Genomic DNA, 21,939 nt, shown 5'->3' on the forward strand with positions numbered 1-21,939 from the left:
TGGTATTAAAAAGTTAGACTATGATTAGTTTATGAACAAATATACAATATAGAGATTAAAAAGAAATAAGCACATAAGCAGAAAGTAAAGGAGAAATTTATTTGCATTATTTTACAATATTAGCATATAATTAAAATTGGTAAATTATAATGATTTGTTTAAAAAGCATGTATTAATCTGTTATTTTATAGAATGTACATCTTATACAATCCACCAAATTTAAGAATAATTATGTTCATCTTGAACATAGTCAGTATCAAGTATAGAAGTTTTAAATGCATATTAAAATAATAGCATTTTTCTTGTAAACCTGATTAATAAATATTTGTAAAGTTAAAACTAACACCTAAACTTAAGTAGTACTTGGTATGTATCCGGTACTCTTTAAGTAATTCATAAGTATTCATTTATTTTTCATGAGTCCTGTGAAGTGAATATTACCATTGCCTCCATTGAAGGTGGCGAAACTGAGAAACAGAAGGATTAACAAACTTGCACAAAGTCACACAGCTACTAAGTGGTAAAACCAGATTTGAACCGTGATCTTCTGGCTTTCTTAATTATTACAATGAATTGACCTCAGTGTTGACTCTTTGCAAAGTTCTGTGGTACCAACCCAGGGCAGGGAGGCACAGGAAATCATGTTTTCAAAATGTAAACTGTAGGTGCTAATTCTCTAACACTCTTATCAACCCTATGAAGTAAATACAAATGAAGAAATAGAGATTCAATACTCTCAAGTAATTTGCCCAAGCTCACAGAGCTAGAAAACAGAAAATTATCTACCCAAGTCCATGATCTTCATCATTTTCACCAAGAAGGTGAAAGCAATGGTAGAACTGATAGTCCTTAGGCATCAGTTGTGTACAAAGCTCTGCACCACAAATTAGAGATGTACATACAGTACAGTCTTCATCCTGAGGAGTTCATTTTTGTGTAAAGAATCTATGCACATATAAAAATATATGGTGATATATGGTATATTTTGACACTAAAAAAAAATCTAAGTAGTCTTTACTACAAAATTATTTTACAGGCAGGAAAACTTAGTTTAATGGGTTCAATCAGGTCATAAAAATAGCCACTGAGCAAGGGTAACCAATATCTCAGTGCTCTTGACTTCACATCCAGCCATATCTCCCCTACCACCTGCTTTCCTCCTCCAACAAAACAGCATAAACAGTAAGGTTCTAAGAGTTTGAATGAGGGAGAAAATACTGTGGGCTGAAGTAGCAACTCAATATTTACTTAAGATCTTATTCAGAAGATTTTGTTTTTTGTATATCAGCCAATTCATTAGAAGAAGGAACAGGACTGGATTTATTTAAAAGCAAATATGAAAATACAAGTATTTGTTTTATAATTGTGCAGATGCTATTGATTTTGCTCTACTGTTGTGTTCATGCCAGTGGACATCCAATACCATTTGTAGTATGTCTAAAGATAGAATAACCATATATTATTTGCACAAACTAAAATTGTTGGGACATTAGATATTAGAAGTGATAGAAATTGCATGTGACAACTTTGGAGATGTTTCTTTGTTTAAATTCTACAATAATAGCTTTTCAGAGTTTTTGCAACATCCCTGTTAAATAACAGCTTGGACAGCCCAACAACAGAACTTTATTCTATTTAGCTAGGAATTTTCTCCCCAAACCATCTGGGCTGGCAGGTGTTCATCATCAGATCTGGGTTGCTATGAGACTGGAACTTGCTAATGCTAATGAGGTATAGAGACAGAAACCTAAATTTTGCTCATTTGAATCAACTTTATATTTGTCACTACTGGAAGTACCAGCAATGCCTTATGACTTTCCAAAATGCAGAATTTGTAATTAAAGGTTCCCAAGGAGGACGTTCTAGTGATCAAAAATGATACAGCAAATTGATGGCAATGTGTGCTTGTTTTCATTTTAAACACTGTATAAATGCTAATGCTTTTCCTCTTACTTGGTATGCAGCAAGTTCCTAGACTGTGTATGGTTTTAAGGTGAATGGACAGAAGAATGGAAGCAGGTTTTCTCTCATATGAGAGCTGTATTCCTAGCCTGATAGAAAGGAGGGTCTCAAGTTATTTGCAGATGATTGTCACAGTGAAATTTAAAGCACACCAAAAACACACAGAAACAACAGTTGTTAGAAAAATTAACTTGGTGTTTTTCATTAGTCTTAGTGGTCAGCAGTATCATATCAAATTCAACATGATGGCCACGAAAAGGCAGAAAGTCTGTACATACGGCAATTTTACAGAACAATGTAGAACTGATATTTAAAATGACCATAAGAAACTAGAGAAGCAGGTTTACAGGAATATGGTAAAGATTAACAAAGGAAGTTAAAATTGTACATGTGGTGGCGAGGATAACAATTCAGACAAGTAATAGCGCAGAAAGATGCCTGGAGTCATGCTGCATCCAGTGATGAACATGGATAGATAATGTAGACACTTTGAGTGCACTAATAAGAAAAGAGATATTTAGTGATTTTATTTTCTCAACGTGGTGTTACTATGTTGCGTACAGTTTGTATTACTATGAAAGCACACCGTAGCTGAAGAGCACAAAATGGGTTGATGAAAATGGTAGTTTTCACTTGTCTTTTGCTGTGCCCAGTTTGTCCAGAATGACTCAGGGATTGCTGGGGACAGGTGGGCAGGCAGGGAAGAGGGAAAAGTGAATAAGAAAATTGTCGATTCATTATTTCACCTTTAATAAAGGTCAACTTACATCATTTTTATATTTTGAGGTTCTGTGTAATAGATTGCTTGAAAAGGAGGGCAGGGTTTTGATTGCTAAAAATAAAGGAACTTTGAAAGTCGCTGTATGAAAGCATAGAAAATGTGTGTAGGCGGACTGACCTAAAAAATAAAGATATACTTAAGGTAAATTCTGTTAAAAGATGATGTTAAAAGGCATAATGACAGGCATGAAATAGATTTTTTATGAACAGGAATAAAATTGTTTTTGTGCTTTATAAAATATACCTAACCTTTAAAAAAGGATTGTGTGTGTGTGTGTGTGTGTGTGTGTGTGCGTGCGCACGCATGCGTGCCTGTGTGTATGTGTGTTTTGCAAAACTAATCTATGCATGGAGGACATTTCTACTGAGGTACCAACGACAGAAAGAATCAACAATGCCAAAGGAATGGAAGTAAGTGTTGTTTAATAAACTATTTTCTAAATTATGTATGCAAAAGCAAAGTTATTTTGTAAAATTACTGCATAATTTTATACAACTACTGTGCTGTAAGAACTTTGCATATTTATCTCAATTATTCTTCACAGCAGTCCATAATTTAGGTACTTAATCCCCATTTCAGAGATGGAGAAAGCAAGGCCTGTAGTGATTTGGTAATTATCCTCAGACCACAAAACCAGTAACTGACAAAGAAGTCTGCAGAAGTTCAAAGCTTGCAATTTCCCACAGAGCAGCCTGCCACAAAGACAGGTTGAAAAGTTCAAAAATGTCACGTAATGTGTTTCTAGAAATCTAAAAAATGTATAATAAAAGAAAAACCAGTGTTTCTTTTATTTCCTCTCTAAACAAACACAGCCCAATCACTGTCTTAGCAGGTATGGCATGACCCAGGTAAACATGGCTTGTGTTTTTCAATAGTTAATTCAAATCTTCATCTAGGGAATTGTTTTTATTTATTTTAAAATTTCATTTTGAGAGCTGAATCTCTAAAACAGCAGAAGTGTTATTAGAATAATTCCTGAGTAGTATAGTTACTCGAAATTCTGGTATAATTCTACTCTTCCATTGATGTTTAATAATATATACCAGTGTAACAAAACTGCACAATTCTGCACATGTACCCCAGAACTTAAAGTATTTTATATATATATATATATATATATATATATATATATATATATATGCCAAAACCAGTTGTTCCTGTGAGTTCTTTAATAATAATGAAGTAGATTTCCATGGGATCAATCTAGTGAGAAACATGTAATTTATTTGTTTCTCTGAAAAGGAAACCTGCCCTTCTGGTAGAAGAATCAAGGTGGTATGATGCATCCAATTGGAAAACCACTGGATAACCCACTTCTGTTAAGAATATCTTGTTCTCCTAGGCAACCAGGAAGAACCTGCTGATTCTTTGAGAGTTCTTTGTCTTGCTAGAGTTCCTTTATTGATCATCAGATATATGGGGATGCTGAGATAGTTGTGAAATATAGAAAATCATTTACAAATTTTTCTTCTATAAGTTAAGGTTGTCTTAACTTACAGAACCTATGAATGAACAATTAGGTAAAATGATAACAGACTCCCACCACTGGCAACCGCTGTGCAATCCTGTTAATTTTCAAGAGTATTCAGTTTAATGGGCTACAAAAGCAAATACAATCTTACTTTATACTCCTGAGTCAACAACTCAGTTAAAGACCCACATGTTTCTCCAGCCACAAAGAACAGTGAAATGTCTGTTTGATGTTTAACATCTACATATGCATGAGACTTACAGCCACTCTAGGTTGAAAACAGGTCTTTGGACTCTGCCAACCACAGTATTCATGCTGCTAATGTTCAAACAACTGGGTAACCTGGCTTTGTGGCCCAGAGTTTTGAGAAATTTCTAAAAGTTTACCCTTGATATGCCATATTATGGTGTTACCTATTTCAAGAACAGCTAGTCTTGAAAATTCCACTCCATCCATACTGCTGGATTTGGGTAAGTTTTCATGGTGTAAAGGTTATCACATTCACCTAACATACTATTGGTTTCCCCTCTCAGCCTCTTTCCCTTTTTTTTTTCTGAATAGTTTCAAATTTTCCAAGCACAACAAAATACCAATAAAAGTAGAAGAAATGACTCTGGCCCTATTTCCACCTACCTCTTCAAGGCAGATCCCTGTGGGTATTAACTACATGTCTGCATATTAAGGTTTAAAATAAGCAACACAATCATGTCTTTTATAATTTGGGTTGTCTTCCAAATTAAAACTGAGTATTACCTAGACAGAAAATCGGATAAAGTGATGATAAAAATCTTAGTAATTGCTTTGTTAGAATAAATTTCATATTTTTTTCATTTCCCAAAGCAAAAAATAAATCTAATAAAGAATTTGGGTAAAATATTTAAAATAAGTAAATAAATAATACAGTCCTTTAAAACCAAAACCAGGTGAAAAAGTGTCCAGGCACAGTGGCTCACACCTGTAGCCCCAGCACTTTCGGAGACCAAGACAGGGAGATCACTTGAGGTCAGGAGTACAAGACCAGCCTGTGCAACATGGAAAAACTCCTTCTCTACTAAAAATACAAAAATCAGCTGAGCGTGGTGGTGAGCACCTTGGTTTCAACTATTTGGGAGGCTGAGGTGGGAGGATCGCCTAAGCCTGAGAGGTGGAAGCTACAGTGAGCCAAGATCATGCTGCTGCATTCCAGCCTGGGCGACAGAGATCTCTCTCTCTCTTTCTCTCTCTCTCATACACACAGATTATTTTTAATATTTTAGTGTGTATTTAAAAATATGCTCACATTATTATTGAGTTCCCTGTTTTAGATAAAGACACAGGTATTTATCTGTTTAATATAATTAAATTTACAGATATCCCTTCCATGTTTTCTTTTGCAGAAGAAATTTTCATGTACTAGACTACTTCTATCATTAAACCCTACCCAGAGTTTTAACAGGAAGCTATCTGCTGCCCCAGGTTCACAACTTATGACTCATTCTGCTTTAATAAATTGAAAAGACTGTGTTGCAGAACTAATTAGGCAACTGGCTATCATTAGTGTTGCAAAGTCTCTTGCAGTTTGAATTTTATAAGTGAAATTGGTGTGATGATTTCAGTACACTTTCTAGCAGACATTACACATTATTAAGCTGTGTTTGGCCCACCTCCGCAATTAACTTACTCTCCAATTATACTGTTTTTCTCTAGTTTCTCCAAAAGCAGATAGAAAGAAGATTGGAAAGCCAACCAATTCCAAGTCATGACATAGATAACTAACTAAACTATGTGGGAAGCCATATGGTGTATGCATGTTTTAATCAGAAACATCTCACATCAAACCCTAATTCTTGATGAATTTTAAATGTATCCCATGGCGTCACCCATTTAGTCATTGGTAGCAACTGCTATATTTATATTAAGATCTACCAGGACCAGGGAACTATGTCTGAAAAGAAAACAGAAGTAAAATATACTGTGCCAGGTAAAATTCCCCTTTTAAAATTGTTATAGATAAGAAAAACCCAAAATGTTTTTCCTACTCTCACAAACCATTTAACACAACATTTCTGAAAACAAATCTGTGGAGTTTTCTCCCCATGCACCAACCAAGCAATTCTGCAGTGGACACCAGCTGGGTGTCCTCTAGTTCAATTTAATTGACACTGTCTTCCTGGAGAGAGTGTCAGTACAACAAAACAAAAATATATACATCTACACACATACATGTGAAAAAAAAAAACTAATAAAAACTGAGCTGACTAGGGAATGATTTTTTAATATGATTCTAGAGTGTATTTTTTGTATAAATTTAATGGGTACAAGTGCAGTTTTGTTACATTGATATATTGTATAGTGGTGAAATCTGGGCTTCAAGTGTATCCATCCCCTAAATAATATACATTGAATCCTTTAAGTAATTTCTCATCCCTACCCTCATCCCACCCTCCCACTCTTTCGAGTCTCCAATGTCTATTATTCTACACTGGGTGTCCACCACATCATGATTCCTATTATAATGCTTTCTAGCTTAAAGCCCTCACTTATTTCTTATTTCCTAAGACAGGGGTCAAAAAACCTTTTCTTGAAAGGTCCACATAATAAAAGCTTTGTAGGTCACTGGTTTTCTGTGGCAACTAGTCAATTCTCCTGATGTAGTGGAAAGTATTAGCCGCAGACAATACCTAAACAGGCATAGCTGTGTTCCAATAAAACTTTATTTACAATAAATAGGATGTGGCTTGAATTTCACATTTAATACTCTTTTCTCCATTATAAAAGGATAATCCCAAATGAACTGGATTACCAGGGTAAGAGATGAACAATGGAATTTTCATTATTTTCAAAAGACATTTGAAGAAACACTATACTTGATTCTTCCATCTGTATAGTGATAAACAGACTTCTATAACGACGGATTAACCCATCTCAAGATTTACATGACTAGACTGAGGTACAAACTATACATTTGCTGCATTTCAGCAGAGTAGCTATAAAACTGGATGTTTTACTCTTTTTCTTTGCAAACCATGCATCCCAGAAGGGAGTGCGACTCTGTGGCAGGGTCTGAATTGAGAAAAACAGGAAAACTAGAGCTATAATGGTTCAGCTACAACATTCTCTAGCTCCTTTTATTAACTGTTCAGTTTTAGATTTCTAACCACAGTAAACACATTTAATGCAGCCAGGATGTAAATTGTTGTTGTAGCAAGGTAGTTCTCTTGGGGGTAATTGCACAAATTTCCTTCTATGAAGAAAAAGGAGAAAGCCTAGGTTTCAAAAAGGTTTACTTTGGAATATTGCTGGTCCCTAGTTTGAAACAAAAGACAAAATCAGCATCATTCGTCATCTTGTTCCTTTGATGCAAAACCATTTTAGTATTATTACTTTTAACTTGATGTATGATCCAAAAGAGGCTCTTAGTTAAGGAGTCAAAGATCTTAGTTCATATCTCGTCTCTACTATATACAGGTTTTGTTGCTCTAGACAAAGTCTTTTTACTTTTGTATTCAGTTTCTTCACTTATAAGACTGTAATCAGAACCCTAACCCTGTCTGCTTCTGAGGATTAATATAGTAACCAGATAAAATTATTTGTGTGTGAAAGGGCTTTGAGAAGGTGCAGGAAATAAATATTATCCACTTCCCAAAGTTGAAATAATTGTATGTTTATATATAATCTTTCAGTGCCTTGAACACCCACATACTTTATCAGTAAGAAATGCTTTTGAGTATAAATGTCAATATCCGAATAACAACTGCTTATACCATAGGGACACTTATTTTCATTTAAAACTGTGTCGTGGGTTCAATAAAGGTCACGAGCTTTCTTTGTGTTCTGAATTTTCCTTAGAGTATGGATTTTTTCACCCACGTGCATGTTACCATCTCCCTTTTCCAAGTAATATAATGACTTTCTAAGCTCCAGAGGAGCATCAGGTACACACATAAGGATGGGAAGGCAGGCATTGGCAAGGGGAAGACAGCCAGCTCTCTTCTTGTATCTTACCATTTCATCTAGAAGCTATCTTTTTCAGGAACTCTCCCTATTAGATTTCTTTTTACACATCAGTGTCCAGAATTAGATTATATGCCCCCGGCTGCAGTGAAGGAGACCTAACTTTACAGCTTATAAGATGGGAAGGCTGCAGGGATAAAGGAGTCAGAAATGGCTTTGGGATAACCAACCAACAATGTCTGCTACATGTTAACTACAGAAAGTTTGGTACGTCTCCCTCAGAATGTAACCTCAGATCTCACAGTTGCTGCTATTGATTCAGATGATCACGTGATTCTATTTTTCTTTTAAACAACTATAGCAAGGTGACTTTATGAGCCCAAGTCCCTTCCCAAGTCTTATTTGGGGTATGAAGTTATAAGCTGGTTTTTAATTGTGCCCTTCGCTCTGAGCCATTATTAGAAACACACACACACACACACGCACACACATTATTCTATGGAGACTGAAGCATCAGCCTCATCTTGTTAAGTAATCATTTCTCACCATCAAATTCTTTGACTCTCTTTTTAAGACAAAGTTCGTAGCCTATCTTATCTTTCTTCAGGATTATTTTGTTACAAGAGCCTCATTGGCCTATATTTTTTTAACTAGGTCAGAGAAGAGAAGGTTATATTATAAAATTATCTCCTATACTGCTTTGTCTATAAATACAAACTTAATGATGACTCCCTACCCATTCTTCACTGAAGAAAGATTATTTGAATCAAGGTGAATTTCTATGCCTGCTCTCAAGATAAAGAAGGTGGTAATGATTATCTTTCCATCTCACTCCTTCAAAACAAAATTATTCCTGTTTCATCTGGGCTTCTTATTATTTATGATGTGCTTATTAAACCATTTTCTTTCGCATTATTAACAAAAACCTAAATTAGAATAAAGGAAAACTCTGCTCTGGTCAGTCATTGAAACCAAAGTAGTTTCTTCCTCTCCTCATTTTGCCCTTCAAAATCCAGTAAGAGTCAGAAAATAACTCTATTCCTATATACATGGCTGTGGAACTTGTTCATTGTCTCCGAAGCAGTTCTAAAAATGGGTTGAGGAAACTAGTGTGGTAACCACAAGGAATAATAATTAGATTTTGCAACCCCCATAGATGCCTCTGGTATACTTGATTAACCTTGAGAGGCTTTAGGAAATGTCTCCAGAATAATAAAACAAAAACGTATTGGCCAGTGCTCAACCTTGCATACTGAATCCAAGGAGCTCATTTTCTCCTAAGTCAGGTAGGGAACATCTGGAAAAAAAATTAGGAAATCTGTTTTTTTTTTTTTCCCCCCTTTTAATGGAAACAACATATTATTTTCCATAGAGGAGTTACGCTCAAATTGTCTGGGATAGAAAAAGCATGGTCTCTATATATGTCATGAGAAAGCCTCCACTGGAGCTGTTTCTTAGAGTATTTCTAGACCTTATTTTATTCTTTTTATGCAGAAACCCCTTCACCTTCTTCCTGGTATTTTTCTCTCCCAATGTAACTCAGTGGAAAAGACGTGTACATCCTTCACTTGTTTATCCTTAACACTCTTCTTCAGTGTGGGAGTTAAAAAAGTAATGGTTTAGTAAAATATTAGTTTATGATATTAAATAAATAATATTTGTATAGTATAATAGAGAAAGATTTGTTGAATAAATATGTAAATGAGAGTAGCAGCTTGACCACATAATGGGAAATGTTGGGCAGAGCATATAAGGACAAGCAAAAAGGCCTCAAATTCCAAATGTAGCTTAGGGAAAAAAACTTGAGCTTCCCATAATGAAGCAGGATATCAAAGAAAGGTGACCTACCTTAAAGGCATGGATAGCCTGACAGTAAGGTGAAGGAAGATGACAGGTGCTTCCAACGACATTAGAGCTGAGAGAGTTTCCTGAGGCATAGAGAGTTTGTGTCTGAAATAAATGTGATGCTTGATGGGTTTGATATTCATTGGAAACCTTTGGGAAAACATTTCAAGTAGTTTGCTTTCCAAGCCGTTTTCTTGGTAAAGTAAAGATTGGGAATGTGTCACCTAAAGCCCAAGCAACTTGCTTCCCTTGGCAGCAAAGTCAATCTCTATTCATAGAATGGGCATGTTCCTGAGCCTTAGCAATTTATGTTTCTTTTATTCTCAGAACACATATCAGCTGAGCAAGTCTCAGTTCATGTGCTTGACATATTTCAATGCTATGTTAGGAAATAAAACATTCTTTCTCTTCATGTGCACTGAGTTTTCAGATGGGAGTTCTCACATTGCAAAACTATCAGTCAAATCAAAGTAGTATGTCCACAGACCCTAGTTTCTATTTATGCACTACACATTCAACAACAATGAAATATTCAGTTTCTTCATAGTCATAACAAGTCTCTTGCTAAAGAACTCACAGAGCAGAAATAACTAAGAGCTAATATATAGTTTTGAATATTTTCTCTCATTATGTATATTTCCTAGAGTAATCTGGGGGAAATTCCAGATGGGTTATTACTATTTTGCTTTTTACTTATGAAACATTAGCTTAATTAAAATACTTCTACTTATATCATCTGTACCTGACAAAATTATAAAAATATTTCAAATGAAAACATTCTTACTAAGTTTATGGTTAAGTATGTCACCCTGACACAAACTTATGTCACAATTTCGTAAATGAAATAACAGAACAAAACAAATGGTAACTTCTCACAGAAAAAAAAAATCAACAAAATGAAAAGGGCCAACCTACAAGTTAAGAAAAAATATTTGCAAATCACATATCAAATAAGAGGTTAATGTTCAAGACTTATAAATAATTCACACAATAGTAAGAAAACATGAAAATAAGTAACCCAATTAAACAATGGGCAAAGGACTTGAATAGATTTTTCTCCAAAAATGACATAAAAATGGCCAACAGGTACATGAAAGGTGCTCAACATCACTAATCACCAGAAAAATACAAATTAAAAACTCCATGAGATACCACCTCACACCTGTTAGGATAGCTATTATCAAAAAGACCAGAGACAAGTGTTAGTGAGGGGGCAGAGAATATGGAGCCCTTGCGCACTGGTGGTGGAAATGTAGATTGGCGCAACCATTATTGTCAAAAGTATGGAGGTTCCTCAAAAATTAAAAATAGAACTACCATATGATCCAGCAATCTCTTTCCTGAATATTTACCCAAAGGAAATGAAATCAGCAGCTCTAGGAGAGGTTTGCACTCTCATAATCATTGCAACATTACTCACAATAGCCAAGATATTCATCAATGGATAAGTGAATAAAGAAACTGTGAAACAATTTATAAAAATAAATGTTTGTTTATATATAAATATACATACTTAATATTTGTATTTGTGTGTATATATAAATATACATATATTTATATATAACATAAACTATATAAATCTATATTATATATAACATGTATTTTATATATAAATTTATACATATGCATATATGTATGCATTATATATGCATATATGTATAAATGCATATATATGTACTTATACATATATGTATATATGTGTATATTATATATAAATATATATTGTAATAATGTATTTTATATATAAATATGTAAGTATATATAATACAAAATAAAAATATATAAAGTATAAAATATATAATACATATTTATATATAAAATACATGTTATATATAATATATATTTATATATAAATACACACATATATATGTATATGTATAAATATACATCTATAAATACATATTTATATATATTTTATACATGTATGGAATATAATCCCTTTTTATGTATAAATATATACATATATACATGCATATATGTATGTATGTATATTTGTATATTTAAAATGGAATATTCAGCCTTAAAAAAGAAGCAGATTCTGCCATTTGCCACAACATTGATGGATTTAGAAGACATTGTACTAAGTAAAATAAGCCAGAAACAGAAAAATACTGGATGATCTTACTTACATGTGGAATCTAAAAATAAAAAAGTCAGATATACAGAAATAAAAAGTAAAACAGGGGTTATCAGGGACAGATTAAGGGGAAGAAATGGGAGATGTTGATCAAAAGATACAAAGTAGCAAACATGAAAGAGTCAAAAGATGTAATGTACAACATAAGGACTATAGTTAATAATAGTGTATTGCATTCAGGATTGTTGATAAATGAATATAGCTTTTCCTGCCACAGAGGGAATAAAACAGGCAACTATTTGAGAGGGTGCATATATTAATTATTTGTTGAACAACAGTAACCATTTTCCTATATAGTTGTTCCTATTTATCCACAGAGGATTGGTTCCAGGATATCTTGTGAATATCAAAATTTACAGTTAGATACTCAAGTTCCTAATATGAAATGGTATAGTGTTTGCATATAACCTACACATATCCTTCCATATACTTTAAATCATCTCTAGATTACTTATACCTTATACAATATAAATAATTGTGATACTGTATTCTTTCATTTGTATTTTTCATTGTATTGCTTTTGTAATTTTTATTTTTAAATATTTTTAATCCACAGTTGGTTAAATCCGCAGATGAAGAATGCGCAAACATCAAAGGCCAACTGTATGTATGTATGTATCTTATAACATCAGGCTGTATACTTTAAATGTTTGTTTTTGTTTTGTTTAAAACATTTTAAAGAACAAAATAAATAAAATATAAGCCTCTTGGGCTATTCTAGGCTCTTTGCTTTGCCATAAATTTTAAAATCATTTTGTCAACTTCCATGAAAAAAAAGCCTTCTAGATTTTGATTGGAATTGCATTGAATCTATAAATCCACTTTGGGAAAATTGACATCTTAGCAATATTCAGTATTCTGACCCATGAACATGGTATATCTATTCATTTATTTGAGTCTCCTTTTCTTTCTCTCAGCAGTGTTTATCATTTTCAGTGTACTTTTCATTATAAACCTTTATATCCTTTTTAATTTTGAAGTCACTTAAAAATTACCTGTTAAAAATTAAAATAGAGAAATTGAATTTTTAAATTAAAAAGAAGAAATATAATGAGAAACCAAAACCTATTTTTTGATCTATCCTTTTTCAGATACTATCTTTTTTTACATTTTAAATACAAATTTTAAAAGCCATTGTTTATCTTATGCATGTTTTGGAAGATTTCTGTAGTTGCATGAAGTAAATTTTTGTACATTTTGTTCTTGTCTATTTTGTTTTAGATGAGAAGTATTAATGTTTCCTACATCTCAGTTTTTATTTAAAATAACATAAAGTATTGTGACTTCCTAATAGCCTAAAAATAACAAGATACTGGATTTTTATTTTTGTAAACACCAAGTGCTTATCTGAGTGTCAGTTTCAAGGGTAAATCAGATATTTTCCAGGATACTTAAGGTCTTTTCCTGTTCTAAAAATCAGTAATCAATGGATATGAAATATATGAGACTTTTCGCTGAAATTTCTTGGTCTTACTGCTGAGTACCATCTTTACTAACTCTCCAAAGATACATACCCACCCATGGACTGAATCTTCCCATGACCTGCTTTTAGTAGCTCTTAATCAGTAGAACGTGATAGGAATTAAGAAGTGTGACTTCCAACATCAGATAATAAGAAATCATGGCTTCCATCTGAGTATATGGAACCACTTGCTCTGTGGAAGTCAGCCACTATGTAAGTAGTTTTACTACAGTGAGACTACCATGTTGTGAAGAGGTCTAAGCTTATCATGTTGAAGGCCACATGTAAATCAAAACACAGTCAGCTAACTTCCAGCTGTTTCAGCTGTATCAGTTGAGGAACAGTCTTGAGAATGAAGAAGCTATCATGAATATCCACCCTAACTTGGTGTTCTGTGTTTGTTTTGTTTTGTTTTGAGACAGAGTCTCACTTTGTCGCCCAGGCTGGAGTACAGTGGTGCAATCGATCTTGGCTCACTGCAATCTCTGCCTCCTGTATTGAAGTGATTCTTCTGCCTTGGCCTCCCGAGTAACTGGGATTACAGGTACCTGCCACCACCCTAGCTAATTTTTGTATTTTTAGTAGAGATGGAGTTCTACCATGTTGGCCAGGCTGGTCTCAAACTCCTAACCTCAAGTGATCCACCCACCTCAGCCTCCCAAAGTGCTAGGATTACAGGCGTGAGCCACTGCACCCAGACCCTCATTACCTCATTAGTTGTTTTAAGATGACTCTTGCTGCAGCTACCATCTTACAGCAGCTATATGAGAGATCTCAGCCCAACCCACCTTCTGTGAGAAATAAAAGCAACTAAGATTTAGGGGGTGATTTGTTACAGAGCAATAGGTAAAAAAATGTTAACTACATTTGTAATTGTATGTAGTTGTGTGAAGTAAATCGATATCACCCTTTAAAATCTACGTTTGCCATTAAAATATTTTAACTATCACATTGATAACATTTTCCTCTCATGTAGTGAGTTAAAAAAAATTTTTTTCCACTAATGGTGGAAAATACCTCATATTTTGAAAGATAAAAAGATAAATAAAAACATGCCCTATTAGGTAGTAAATACCCTGTACAAATATATCAGCAAATCTAGTTTCTAATCCTCATTTCACACAGTGGTTGACTTTCTTTTGACTGGAAGTAAGTCTTTGCATACCTTTTCCAAATCTCACTGTATAGAGTTTGTGTAATTGTAGCAAAGTTTACTGCACTGAAATATTTACTAATGCCAAGAAGCAACAACAAAACCAGGAATTGAAAAAAACTGTAGATTCCACTATGAAAGAAAGATTTTCTAACAGAAAATGTTAAGTTTTCTGTCCATTCCAGAATTTTATTATGACCTACTTGATATCCATAAAGCTTATCTTTATATCAGCCATCTCTTCATTTTAAAAAAAAAGCAAAAAAAAATGACCTTATGTTTATCTCAAATGTTAATGTCACATTTAATTACATAGATAAGAAGTTATATCTGATTCTGTGCTTAATATTAAAAGTTCTTATCTAAGTAATGGTGATAAGAAAAAATAGCATGTTTTTCTAGTACTATACTGTGCACATTTAATTAAGACCAACTCCACTAAACCCTGTCCTCTCTTGCTCATCCCGTACCCCTCAAGAAATAGAGGAAAGATTTGACTTCTGTGAAGGATGGTCAGTTTGACATTAAAGAGAATGGAGAATTGCATTATTCGCAAACAAACAATCAAACAAATAAAAATACTGTCCAGAAAAGGGCCAGAGCAGAGTGTTGATGCTAAAGAACATGCCTACAATTTTCCCTGGGTCTGGTTCCCTAGATTTTTAAGACTCCCCTTTTTTTGTCACCATCAGTTTCTTGGGAAAATAATAAAAATATCTATACTCCAAAATATAAACTGTTTTGCTATGAAGATGCAAGTGTGGATTTGGATTTTAAGTAGCATTATCAATTGGATAGGATGAAGAGATGGTGAGTGGACTGGTTGATCACATCTGTGATGGCTTATAAAATCCAGAAGTATGACCTGTTAGCCTACAAAAGAAAAGGGCTGAGGTTCCTTTGAGGTATATGCATTATATTAAACAGCATATCAAACATCTTAATATTAAAAATCCCACCTTCAAGCACAGTGTCTCTAACAATACTGAGTGCTGGGGAACACTCCTGAAAAAAATGTTTTCTCAGCGCAGACTAGGGTAGCCTATTTGGAGTCTCTGTGGACACAGAGACAAATCTTATCCCTGTTATTCTCCCAACCTGCTATGAACATACCCAACCTGCTATGGAAAGATCGTGGTAGTGCCCTTCTTGCCTAGTACTCAATCTTATGTGTGGATAGTTGTGGCATATGTGAATATGAACAAGGCCAGCTGTCCAACTTGAAAGAGTGTGGTCCTTATTACCAGCCACTACCCAAACTAAAATAACCTGGAATATTTCTTATTAGGTAGCTGGGTAACTTTACTACCAACCTCAGTACATAAAACCTTGAGGAGCTACCTTCTCTGGATGGGATCCATCCCAGTACTGAATGTCCATATTATGCTCAGTATAGTGGGAGAAATTCACTTGTGTATACATTGTCCTATCCTATTGTGTAACTGCTCTGCACCATTGCACCTTTCAGAGAGAGAGATGCAGGATGTAGGTGAGACCACTAAATTATAATTGAAAAGAGAAATATATGTGGAGGAAGAGCTTTACTGCAAAATTCATATAAATATTAATTGACTTTTGACATGTAGAAAAGAAAAGGAAGTAAATGGTCCTTAAAAATCAAAACTAAAACATCAAATTGCATGCAATAGTTTCTCCCATATTATTTTTAAAGGAAGGAGGGAGGGATTTGCCTGAAATATGTGTCTGGTGATACATATATTTAAATATATTTGCTGGAATTTCTATTTTTAACCTCTCAATGTAGGTTAAAGCTGTATATTTTCTCACTCTTTAACGGCTGTTAAATGAATCTGTTCTCAAACACCAAAGATAATAATTTTAGAGTACAGAACAAAAATGTTTCTGTCATTTACTCTCTGAATGTTAATGCACTAAGCTTATTACTAGAATGCATGATTAAAACAGCATATTTTAATAACTACCAAAAGCATAAAAGTTATGTTCATATGTCTGCTTGTATAAATTTATGTTTACTCAACAGAGAGGATGTTTCTATATACACAGAGAAAAAATTAAAATAAAAACTTCTTTCCACAAACACAATTCCCTTAGTATTAAAGTAACTAAATACATAAAAGCAGTAGTTCCTTAATTATAAAATTCATAAAAATTATTGGAATATCTGTTTTTAAAATTGTAGTTTTGGAGGCTCCTGAAATTCTGATTCAATCAGTCTTGGGAGGGGCTCAGAAACCTGTATTTTAACTAAGCATTCTGGGTAATTTTAACACAGGTAACCCATGTGTCATATTTAGAAAAACATTGATCTAAAATTATATGTTTGATTAATTTACTTTTTGCATACATGTTTGTGTGTGTGTATGTATGTGTACATGTGTTATAGCCGAGTATTTTAAAGTGAATGAAGATGCAAATGTGAAAATGTACAGAGGTATTGTTAACAACCACAAAAATTGAGAGCTTTGATAAAAGAGGCTCGCAAATGTATAATTCAGGCATTTTTCAGTGAATTTCAAGGTCACATAAGATTTTTTTAAACAAGAAAACTAGAAAAAATACGCCAGGCAAATATATGGAGCTAGAGTCTAAAGGAAAGATGAGACCCGCTGAAAGTGGATCCCACAGATGCATGGGAGTTGGAGCACATGGCCAGCATGGATGTGAAATTGACCTTCAGGGGAGAATTACTCTGAGAGTATAATTTTTGAAAATTGAATTCTTTTCAGACTCAGACGCCACAAATATTATATTTCTTTCTAAATATAACCATACAGGCAAAATATTGCTACATACATAAGCAAAACAAAGACATGCTCTCAAAAGAGAAAACAGAAAGAAGAAACTCTGATCAGAAGAAGTGTTAGCCCTAAGAACAAGATCAATTTAAGAAAAAAGTTGTTGTTGTTGTTCTTTAATGTAATAGACTTGAAGAATGGGGAAGAGGACTGCTGGAGAGTTTATAAAATTTATAAAGTAAAAAAGTTACAGTAAGCTAAAATTAATTTATTATTGAAGAAAGAAAACTTTTTTTTTTTTTTAAGATAGAGTCTCGCTCTGTCAGCCAGGCTGGAGTGCAGTGGTGCGATCTCAGCTCACTGCAGCCTGCACCTCCCGGGTTCTGGGACTACAGGTGCGCGCTGCCACGCCTGGCTAATTTTTGTATTTTTTTAGAGACACGGGGTTTCATCATGCTGAGCAGGATGGTCTTGATCTCCAGACCTCATGATCCTCCCGTCTCGGCCTCCCAAAGTGCTGGGATTACAGGCATGAGCCACCGCACCCAGCTGAAGAAAGAAAACTTTTTAAAGCCAGGTGCGGAGGGAGGCTCATGCCTGTAATCCCAGCACTTTGAGGGACTAAGGTGGGAGGATTGCTTGAGTGCAAGAATTCAAGACCAGCCTAAGCAACATGGGAAGACCTTATTTCTACAAAAAAAATAAAAAATTAGCCAAGCGTGCTGGGACACACCTGTGTTCCCAGCTTGGTAGGCTGGGGTGGAAGGATCACTTGATCCTAGGAGGTTGAGGCTACAGTGAGCCATAATTGTGTCATTGCACTCCTGCAGGGCAATAACAAGATGCTGTCTCAAAGAATAAAAGTAAATAAAAACAAATAAATAAATACAATTCATTTAGTGTAGCCTGAGTGTACAGTGTTTATAAAGTCTACAGTAGTATACAGTAATATCCTTGGCCTTTATATTCACTTACCACTCACTCGCTGGCTCACCCAGAACAAGGTCCAGGCCGGCAAGCCCTATTTATGGTAAGTGTCCTATATAGTTATACCATTTTTAATCTTTTATACCATATTTTACTATACCTTTTCTATGTTTAGATGCACAAATACTTGTCATTGTATTATAATTGCCTACAGTATTCAGTACAGTAACATGCTGTACAAGTTTGTAGCCTAGGAGCAGTAGGCTGCACCATATAGTCTAGATGTGTAGTAGGCTATACCATCTAAGTTTGTATAAATATACTCTATGATGTTCACACAATGAAGAAATCACCTAAAAAGGCATTTTTTCAGAACTTATCCCCTTTGTTAAGCAATGCATGACTGTGGTCTTCTTGAAGATATCCTACTAAAAGTGGAGTGTTCAGATTATAAAAGAGAGAATATTGTTGTCCTATAAAGAACCATATGTAGTGTCTAAAAGAGAGAGGCAAAAGGGAAACTAAAATTAATAGCTTTAAAATATAAAAGGACACTAAGATGGCAAACAGAGCCACAGGAAAGACAGGAATTAGATTAGCCGCCTTTGTAAAATGCAAAATATTATAAGACATTAGGAGGGTTTCAGATGCTGTTTTCTAAGAGAAGAGGCAGTTTTTATAGAAGTAGATTATATTACTAGGCTATAGAAATAGAATACAAAATAACCTTTTGATGAATGATTTCTACCAAATTACTTCTAAATTCACAAGCTGTAGTCTTGAGATGAATGTTAGATGAATTGTAATTCAAATAAAATTTAATGAGACATTCCTAGTGGGTAGATGACTTTCCATATGGTCGTTCATGGTTTTTCCACAGTGTTTCTTCTACTTGTGACCTTTCTCAACTATCAAGCCTCAGAATCTTCTCCATTCAGCTAGTGAATAAGGAAAGAGGGAGGATGGAGGATTGTACAGGAATCTTTTATAGGACAAGCTAAGCAAAGGCATACACCACTTCGGACCATATTGTATCCAAAATATTCATCACGTTACCCAAGTTGGATACTGGAGGAACTGGGAAACATAGTCCTTGGCTGAGCATTTTTTTTTTTTCATCCCAGCAACAGCTCTTCATCATTGAAGGGGAGCACGAAACTTTGGTGTGCAAATAGTTATCTGAACTGGCATGGATAGACTCTCAGGATAGCCAACCTGAAACCAAGATTTTTCTTGTTTTTTCTTTCCTGCTTTCTCTGTTAGCCCTTTTCTCCAGATACACTATTCTGGGCTTATGTCTCCTAGCAGTAAAAATGTGAGCTGCCACTGCGATAGGTATAGGGTTACATAAACGTTTTGCTTGGGATATGTTATCATATTGTATCACCCTTAATTAACAATATTTGTTCCTAGAGATTTATTTTTGTTTTCTAAATTTTCAAACTTTAAAAACATAGACCACATCCAGTCTGGAAAATAATGAATTAAATAAAGAACCTGAAGAATCTAAACATGCTATTTCAGGTCCAGGGGAAGACAGCTAAGGATATTTCTAGGATAAGACCTCTCCAGTTATTTTCGATGTGAGGAGGAAGAAAAAAGAAAGATTTGATGACGTTAACTTTTCTAGGAAAACACAGTAGAGGGGCTTATTATATATTGGGCTTATTTTGTTTGGGCTTCATTATTAGCATTTTGATTATCTATTGCAGAAAAAAATAGAAGAGTTCCACTTGGGTATCTCTACTTTATGGAACTTTAAATTACTTGAAGCAACATGGAATTGATTTAATAATGGGAGGAGAATCTTATTATTCAATATATATTATAACATGCATATGGAGTTATTGGGATATACATATCATGTAACTTTATCTGCCAAACTCTATCAAACAATATTACCGAGCATAATTTCAAGTGGGAAAATGAATGGCAAGACAGTGGAGCTAATGGTAACATTTTTTGGCCTATCAACAGTGTGGCCTTGGGATAAACTTAATTAATATCCAGGTTTTACCTGTTCTAGTAGCTTCAGGGTGCTTTGAGGAACTGAGATGTCCATCTCACTGGACCCAGGAGCAGTACAGAAGTAGTATTAAAGATTAAACAGATAAATATGCAAACTAGACTATATATACACATGTACATTTCTTATATATAAGATAGAGATATAGTTACAAATGTATATACACACATATATTACATACTTTTTTTCAAGTATTGAGTGATATAGAGTCAGAGAATAAAAGTCTATAGAACTAATACTGGCATAATCAATTACCCAGCTATTTATGCACCTGGCATCCAGGTGACCCTCTGAAGCAGCATTGTGAGCAGAATGTCTTCAACAGCTGGCACAGGTAATGTTACAGAAAAATAATGCATAAGGATTCACTTCATATGGCTAGGTACAAATCTAGAGCATGAGGTAGAGAAGCAACTTTTTCAGTGGAGGGGATGGAGGGGGTATGGAGACATCAGTAAAGAGAGTCTTCTTCCTTCTTTATTAGACAGCTAAGTTTACTTGCATATTCTAGAACTTCAACAAAAGAATAAATCTCTTAATTTGTAACAAACTCTATCACAGCAGTATCTGAAGTTGGTGCAAATTCTATAAATTCCAACTTCTGTTTATACAGGCTTTTTACCTGAGAGACAATATAATGTGCTGCTTAAGAGAGCTTAAGAGTCAGACACAGGCTTTTTCCTTGACTCCATCAAGCAGGTAAATTTTGTGACTTTTAGGAGCCTGCTTCTTTAGTAGTAAAAGGATGAAATACATCTACTTCACATGGCTGCTCTGTTGATTGAATTAATTAGTCAAGAAACACAAAGTAGTTTTGCTTAATAAAAGTTAGTAATTATTGCATCGTTAATCATTGCAAGGTAATTCAAGTTGCCAGCCTGCCTGTTACCCACGTCCCCTACCTTTTCCAAGCACAGACATGCGACAATATATTGCAAGACAAAAGTCATGGAGAATCAACTGATAAGATTTTAATGCTTGTATTTATGCTGAAATATAAGCACTAAATAATCATTTAATAAAATCATTAAATCATAAAAAAGCATTATCATTTTTATGCTGAAAGTGAACAGGAGGTTTGTGGGACAGAGATCAGAGTTATTTTAACTTATAACCACCACATTAATTTCCAATGCCTGGTGCTCCCCAGGTGAAAACATGAATGCCCGAGTCAGACCTGCACATACAGGGGTCTGTTCTGCAGGAGAACTACCCTGAAATTAAATTCTGGTGTTTATGCAGGTTACATGCTGCCCCTCTTCTCTTGAGAGAGGGAGTAAAACCTTTCTCTAGTAATTTGCATTCCATTGCAATATAAATGACTGGCTGCCTGGCTCCAGGTTTCACTTCCCTTTGAAATGTAAACACTAGGGAAATTGGTCTCTGAGATGTCTAGCTTTTCAACCACCCCTTAACTTCCAAGGCTCCTCCTTTAACCCAAGTGTCAGCAACATTTTCTCAGACAACCCTTTGTAGAAATGTTCAAATATTCACTTGCTGATGATAATCATTTCTTTTTGAAATG

This window comes from Pan paniscus, chromosome 10 (assembly GCF_029289425.2).
Source record: "Pan paniscus chromosome 10, NHGRI_mPanPan1-v2.0_pri, whole genome shotgun sequence".
In the NCBI taxonomy this organism is placed as follows: Eukaryota; Metazoa; Chordata; class Mammalia; order Primates; family Hominidae; genus Pan; species Pan paniscus.